The following is an 8,859-nucleotide window of genomic DNA, read 5'->3' on the forward strand; positions in this document are numbered from 1 at the left end:
TTTATAAATTATTAACATAATAAAGTAATAATATTTACCAGGATTTCCCAAAAGGTTTAACTGACCCCAGCTAAGGTCTCAGTGCTGGTGGATGCAGAGCGGCCGTTTCTTGCTATTACAGTCTATCTTGTTTTACAGTCTATTTTGTGACTGAATAAGAGGCATACAAACTGTATAGGACTTTCTTATGCTATTTCCGCCCCCTTCTTTGGAAGGGTTCCAGATTCAGTCAAGGCCATTTGGTGCTCTTGCATGGATCATAATGAGAGCTTGTTTGTCCTCATCTGCTCTCTTGCTGTTCTCAAACACCTGCATGATAAGCCTGCATCCAGGAGTGTCAATCAGGTCAACATTACAATATGTCTACTAGCACCTATTATTTATAATGAGCTAATTTTCAATTATTCATTTATTTTTGTTTGTTATGGAAACATACTAAATTAACTTTAAGTTGTTTTCTCCACTCTTCTACAAGTTGATTGACCATCCTTGTCCAGTTTCTCTCCCAATTTTTCCTAGTCTTTCTAGTCTTCTTTCTGCATATTAAAATACTTTAATATAACAGATACTGCAATATTTTCCATAATCCTAATCTATTTTATGTGACTCTCATTAAATATTATTGGCCTACATGCTCAATATGCTATCATCATGTATTTGTGATTTAATATCACTCTTTGTTTCTGCTGCCAAGTACGTGCTTTTTTTTTCTCTAAAAAGAAATACTGTCTATTTTCATTTTTAATTTTATCATGATATTTAGGATGATGATAAAATGTTCGTTCCATGTTTTATATCATTTTTCATTTCTCACTCTTACTACAAGTAGGAGGTATTAGCCTCCTATCCATGTATTATTTTATCTTATATTACCATTATCTCTTGGTTATTTTTCCTTCTAGCCAATGCTAGAATATTCTTCAATATTCTTCACATTATTTAATAGTTTTCAAAATATTAGTTTCATTATCACCAAATAAGTCTCCATAACTGTATTAAGACTTTTAGGATTTGCTTCTATGCCATTTTCTAAATTACATTCTTTCACAATTCATATTTAATTTGTCCATGAATGTTCTTCTTAAACTTTGCTAAGACTGACTATACTGTTGCAGTGTTTACAGATGTCTTTCCATTTTCCCCAAATATTCCAGTTCTAACCAAATGTATACTTTTCTCTCTTATCGTCAAAATCTTAATTTCCTGTAATGTTCCTTTAGGGTAGATTCACCTTACAGTGAATAATCTTCGTTTACCTTCCTATTAAATATTTATATCAGGACATTCACTTTAAAACATCTTGTTCTTTCCGTTTGTAATACTAATATCATTGGGGTTTTTTAATTTTCTCCAATTTTTGACCCTAATTCACTTCACCTATTCTAGTGCTTTATACGGTGGATTCATCAGGCAAGATTATGCAGATATGAGAATCCCATAATTTCAGTAGTTCCATAGTGCACTATTCAAATGTTCTTCCTTTATGTACTATTAAATATATTTTTCCACTTTCTATCTTTTAGACTTGTAGATTTTCCACATTAGCTATATAGCACAACTTCCTGCTTTCTTTTGCTCCCAAAAAGCTTTAGTTCACTTAAATCGCTTGTATAGTTAGGCTATAAAATCAACAAAATGCCAAATTGCTGCTACATTCATAATAATTTAAACAATCAATAATTATCATTTACCCACAGCAATTGATTTATATTAGCAGGATTTTTCTATATTTCAGCATTATTCTTACCTCTTTTTGGACTATTTACTTTAATTGTTTTTGATAAGTAAATTCCAAAGTATCACTCTACCCACATCAAAAACTTTTAATATTTTACTGTTTTGTTAATCTTGTGCCAGCTCTTTCTCTTGGCACAGGCAATCGAGGTGCTTTGCTGGTGGTCCTGTTCACTATTTCCTTGAAGACCAGCCTGTCGTGCTGAGTGAACCTCTGCTAGCAGGCTCTCCCCCTTCCAGAAGTTCACTGGCACACAGGATCAGCTCTGTCTTTCAATCATGTCATTGGGACTTTTTTTTTTTTTTTTTTAAATATATTATGCATTTAATCACATTCCCCCTTTTTGGGAGATTTTTTATTGTGATACATTCTTACGCTATATTGTAAATAGCTTTTAGCAATTGTTTCCATTCACCATTTCTCACTTTGGTTGGAATATTTTGCCTTCTTCAAAGCAAGATTTTAGGCTCTCTAGTTTTCTCCCAAGTCTCCTGGGACAAAACCAGCAGCCACTTGCTTTGTACGTCATTTGTATTTATTTCAATACATTATGACCATATTTACGACGCTAGAAATACCCAGCTGTTTCCAAGTCTGATTTCTTTGTACACCTTTGTTCTGTAATTTTGCCTTAAATGGTTAAATCACCAAAGGTCCATGCCCCAAATTCTATGCCTATTGCCTACCATATATACCAGCAAATTACTTTGGTTAATGTCTTTCAAACATTCATCGCATTTAGTCCACTGCAACCCTGTTACATAAACAGTCCTATGCATCCATGTGCTCGCTGATAGTCACTGGGTCATTCATTATTACTTTGAGGATAACTCATCCTACATTCCTGGCAGACAACAACACACTAGGTTCTTTCATTGTTTGTTGACAATCTTCTTTTTCAATTTATCATTACATTAACCTCAGTCCTGATAATACCTCTCTAGTTATCTCTAACTTAAGAAGCTTTTCTTTATCTTAATCATACTTTTATTGTTAAATTTCTATTATCACCTTGTTTTTTATAGCAAGGATCAAATTCCTTTTAAATCAGAGGAAATGTTCTAATAACTCCAAGTTTCTTAGTCAACTATCCTCATTTTTATTATTATTTTTACATCTGTAAATGGCTAATGTCCATGTAAGCTTATTCAGACATTTCTTATAGTCACTTTGTATGCAGTACTTGTTGATTTTCATTTTGTTAAATAGCTGTAAAGTGAAAAATATTAATTTAATTTATCACATCTTGCCTGCAACTTTTATTAGTAGGCTATTAACAGCTCTCTCAGCTTTCTCTCTCTATGTTTCTTCCAGCTTCTCCCGTTATAGGGGTCACGCAACCTGGTCTCACAGGAAATGTCCACGGGCCCTTAACTCAAAATCCGTGGAGCCATCACGGAATCGCCCCAAATTCCGTGATGCGGCCACGGATATAACTCCAACGCAAGTCACACCGTGGTCTCACCACAGACTCAATCCGTGCTCCTATCACAGACTTTAGATCTGACTATAGCCAAGCAAGCAATAGGTGTAAAACGCCATCAAACTGGATTTTATGATGACAGGACAAGACAAAATGTCAACTTAATTACATGCCATTGCAACACAGTCGACATTTTGAGTTAAGGGCCCGTGGACATTTCATGGAATCCTGTGAGGGCCAGGTTGGGTCACCACAGTGGATCATCCACATATCTGTTTGGCATTGGGGTTAACAACAAATTCCTTTCCTTAAGCGACCCAGCATTGGGAGTGCACTTCCTAAAAATCCATGAACTTCTATAATATGTAACCCACTTAATTATTTAATATCTTATTTCTTGTTCACTATATTTAACCTCCATATTTTACTTTTAAATAACTCCATTATAAGTGTTGCATATCTTTAACATATACAATAGTATTATATATCTAACATATACAATAGTAATATTATAATGTCTGTCCCCATTTAGGAACATGTATCTTGTTATCAGTCAAAACTTCAAAGATTAAATTCTCACTAAGGTGTTAAATTTGGTCCAATATCTGTTAAATATTATACATTATGTTTGCGTTTCTCTACTTTTCTTTAAGTCAAGCTAGCTTATCAGCTGTATTACTATCATATTACTGTGTTTTCTTTAAAATTGTCTGGTTGGGCTAAAAGGTTTTAAAAAAAAATTTGTCTATACAAGAGGTTAAGTCCCCCCAATATTTTTTAAAGCTTTAGACTAAAGAGTCTATTTTCCCGTTTTTCAAAACAGTTTAAATCAAACCCTGTTTCTCCGTGTATTGCTGGGATGTCTGGTAAAACTCCTGTTGAGCGACCTTGAGATACTCCCATGATCTCTGCGTGCTAGGCTGTACCAGGAGAAAAACTAGATGTACCGCATGGCGGTACAAAATATGACCGCCGCTCAGGCCTGCACTGGCTTTCCACAAAAAGAAATGACGTGGAGCAATTTGGCTGTATTGCGTGTTTATGTATATACCTAAAAAAAGTAGTAGTATGTGCATGTCTGTCTGTGTGTGTGTGTTTGTGTATGTGTGTGTCTGTGTGTGTGTGTGTCTGTGCGTGTATGTATGCGTGCGTACATGTGTGTGCGCGTGTGTGTGTTTGTGTGTGTGTCTGTGCATGTGGATTTGTATGTGTGTGTGTATGGGTGTGTGTCTGTGCGTGTGGATGTCAGTGTGTGTGCATGCTTGCGTTTGTTTGTATTCCTGCATGTGTGTGTGTGACAGTTAGGGTTGCCAACTTCAGAAAAGGAAAATGCGGGACAATCGTGGTTATTTATAGGAAAATGAGGGACACTCAAAATATTTGTACTGTATCACACAGTGTACGTCATTTCAGTGTCTGCAGTTAAGTTTGTGTTTAAAAGGTTATCAGACATAAACACATTTGTATTGCTTAACCTATTTATGTATTTAATTCTAAAAATAATTTTAATGTCATACATGAAAAAAGTCACATTACAAACAAACCATAGTTCAAAATAACAGCATTTATCTAAAATAGAAAGCTTTTTTAACATTATACATTAGGCTTACAGTTCAAAAGTTTGGGGTTAGTAAGATTATTTTTTGGGGAAAAAAATAAAGAAAGTAATTGCCTACTTTTATTCAGCAAGGATGCATTACATTAATCAAAAGTGACAGTTAAGATAATGTTACAAAAGCTTTCTATGTACTTTCTAAAAGCTTTAAAACATTAATAATAATCAGAAATGTTTTTTGAGCATATTATTCCCTCAGGTAGATTACATGTTTTCTTGCGTGGCTGGATGTTAGACTCATGAACAATAATCACGTTGTTTGCATTCGCCAAAATTGATTAGCCGAAATCAAAACGTGGACAGTGAAAGGAAATTACCGTTAGCGCGAGACGAGTCCGGCTTGAAGCGGAAGCGACCAGACGGCAGAGGATGTTCGCAAATCAAACAATGATTTGTCTCAAAACAGTGATTAAAAAAAGTTGTGATTGGATGATGACAGGTGTCGGTGATCATTCTCAAGTGTCGTGGTCAGCACCGCTGCTGTTGCTGTTGTATCAGTCAGTGGTTTATCAGCTTGTCAAAAAACAGGACACGGGAGGTCACGCAAGGGACAAATAAATTAGGCCCAAAATGCGGGACGTCCCGCCTAATTCGGGACAGTTGGCAACCTTAGTGACAGTATCATCCTAAACCAGCAACCCTTCGCTCAACACCACCATTTTTCGTTATTTTTCCTAAATAACAGGTAGTTATTTAGGAAAAACTGCATTTTTTGGGTTTGGGGGGGCCCAGCGCGGGGGGGGAGTGGCCCCCGGGGACCAAACGAAATTTTTCCGTAAAAGTCTAGTGGGGCTACATGCCCACCAAATTTCATGTTCCCCGGTGTTTCGGTGTCCCTGGTATCGTTGACGAAAAAATTCAGTAGATGACGGAAAAAAAAAAAAAAACAACTTTGACAATCCCTATATGACCGCTTTCGCTAGCTACGCTAGCGGCGGTCATAATTACTCCCCCTAACATGCTTCTTTGTCTGACTTCAAACTGAAATCTTCAGTCTTCAGTGCACATAGTTTTACAAACAATTGTACTTTTTTAAGAAACCTCTTTCCTTTTTTATGACTTTTTATCTGGCTATTAATAGTTGTTACAACATAAGATATCAATCGTCCTTTTATTATAATGTTTTGCTTTTATTTTATTTTTCTTCCTCACTGCAATGTTTCCACATTTGAGGCTCTCTAACTGTAGTTGTTTGTGAAATGAAGCATATCTTTTGACCTCGGTCAAAAATTCCAACTTGGAATATCTTTTGCACAGAACTGCTAAACTTTTTCTCAGAAGCAAGGTAGGCTATGTTTTTATTATTATTTTATTTTATTAATTGATAACATATTGTATCAATATCAATATTCAAATGTCCTAATGTTTTTGTCTCATTAGTCTAGTTATAATTGCACTAGATACTTAGGGTAAGTTACTGACAATACAACAGCAGTGAAGCAACATCAGCAGTGAAGCACGGATACATCAGCGTCAGCGCCAGACCTCTACACTCCGCCCACTCGTTCGGCATCCCCTGAGTTCTGATCACCTGCACCTGTTATCATCACCTGTCGCCAATCTCCTGTCACTTCACTCACTGTTTAAATACACCACCAGTTCCCTCATTCAGTTGTCAGGTCTGGTTGAAACTACTTTGACATTCTGACTCACTCAAACTGAGACAAAGACATAACCCCTTACCTGCTTTGAATACTCACCTGCATCTTTGGGTTACTCAGCCTGTCCACCGGACCTCCAGTCTTCATCTGCTTCAGCCCGTCTGACTTCTTCCGTTCATCTACCACCTATAACTAGTGATGGCCAAATGAAGCGTTTCAAAGCATTATTGCTTTCTGATACAATTGTGTCGAAAATGGTTCATTACTCGAAGCTTCATTCAGATAGAAATTACAGCACCATCTCCTGGTGAAGTAAATGTAATGCAACAAAGCTGACAACCATAAAATGCAAAGGCTTATATGTTAACGCCCCGTTTATGACGTGTTTACCGAGGCGATCAAAGCTGAACCAGTGTTAGTGCTGTGAAACTCATTTATGTAGGTGAATTTTACAGATACTGATGAATTTCATGTGTTCACCTTGATAATAAAACATTAAGCATGATGTGTATGTGTAATTATTTCTTTAGACAAGGACAGAAGATCAGACCCGCTTAAAAAAAGTTGGAAACCATCACAGAAATTCTAATGGTTTCTATTAAAATACCAGTAGGAACCATTGGCTTTTACCATTTAAACCACTAAAGAATTATTTTTTGTAGTGTATTTGGGATATATTCCATTAGGATTTAATGCCCCCACCAATAGAACCCAAATCAGTAGAGACCCACAGAGACCACTATAAATCCCATTACAACCAATAAAATTCCCATGAAAACCATTAAATCCATTAGAATTTCTATAATGGTTTCTATAGTTTTTTTTTTTTTTTTTTTTTTTTTTTTAGCAGGGCAGTATCATGTGTGAAAGCTTTATCTTGTTTAGCTGTGGGAAGCAGTACTCTATAACTTGTTAACTGGTGGGACTGATATTTTTATATGTTGAAAAGGATGTGCTTGTGTTGTACTTGTATAATGTAGCAGAGGGTTTTTGAAGTTTCTGTCTTTGATGCATGTTTTTATGTAACAATGTTCATATGTTCTCTAATTAATAATAATAAAAAAATGTGTCAGAGGCTGTGCTTTGGGTACATGCAGAAGGCTTAGACAAAGTGTTCATTAAATGGTATGGTTTTTATTCAGAAATATTATTTATTTTTATTTTCTTTCTCGCTGGCACAACACTGAAATAAACTCAATCCACTCTCCTCAACAATAACGCCAATCCAAACACCGACTACAACCCACGGTGTTGCCATGGTTTGGCTTCACTTTTATAAGAAATACATCCAGGTTTCAAACCTGTCAACACTGGATTGGGCAAATCAAAGCAGTCAGGTGGTTCACTACAAGAATGAAGCAGTGTGTTTGCTTCAGAAGTCATTTTCACGTGACTAGTGACGTAATGATACAAGCTCTGAAGCAGTGGTTCATTGCAAGGACCGTTCGAGTTTGAAGCAAGCTTCGGAGCGTCGGTGTCAGGCGTAACATCACTACCTATAACAGATAAGAGACTTAGTCAAGATCAACTTTCATCCATTGACTCATTCCAATATTCCAGCTACTCGTCTACTTACCTGCCGTGACTGTTCCTAAGTGCTTATTAAACACCTTTGCAAACTTTACCTGTTTGTGTTGTTCTGATTCCTGACATTTAGTGACTTAAATCTCTTCTTAAAACATTTTATTGTAGGATTTACTTGATTTTCCATTTTATTTGTTTATATTTGTATTTAAAATGTGTAGTTTTCCCTCTTGTGTTTGCCTGTAAAGTGCTTTGAGAAAGCAACTTTTAAAGGTGCTATATAAAATAAATGTATTATTAATACTTGGGTAAAGCTGGTTTTATTTTCACACATTCGGCACAAACTACAACCACTTTTTTTTGGATGGATGGATGGATGGATGGATGGACAGTAACGGAGTACATTTACTTGAGTACAGTACTTAAGTACAATTTTGAGGGATCTGTACTTTACTCGAGTATCATTTTTGGGGAGTACTCATGACTTTACTCAAGTACATTTGAGAGGCAAATATTGTACTCTTTACTCCACTATATTTCTATCCATAACTGTGAGTACCTGTTACTACTACAAAAAAAGGAAAAAAGAAACATCTCAGAAACCCTCAATTTGTTGTTTCCCTCTCAAATGTGATTGGATTGTGCAGGCGCCACTGATTGGGACAGCCTATCAGCAATCACCTTCAGCTTTCCGCCAAAGTCAACTCCATGGTCAGATTTAGATAAGAGATGAAACCATGGACTAAACAATGGATGACCTCTTTTCTGCAGGTCCATCCTGGGAGATAGAGAGAGAGAGAGAGAGAGAGATAGAGAGAGAGAAAGATATATATATATATATATAGAGAGAGAGAGAGAGAGATGTATATAGAGAGAGATATATATATATATAGATATAATTTTTTTTTTTTTGTTGTTTTTAGGATAGTAGGGGAAGACTCATGAATATTCATTAGGGAAG

This window comes from Abramis brama, assembly GCF_963993115.1.
Source record: "Abramis brama genome assembly, chromosome: 9".
Taxonomy (NCBI): Eukaryota; Metazoa; Chordata; class Actinopteri; order Cypriniformes; family Leuciscidae; genus Abramis; species Abramis brama.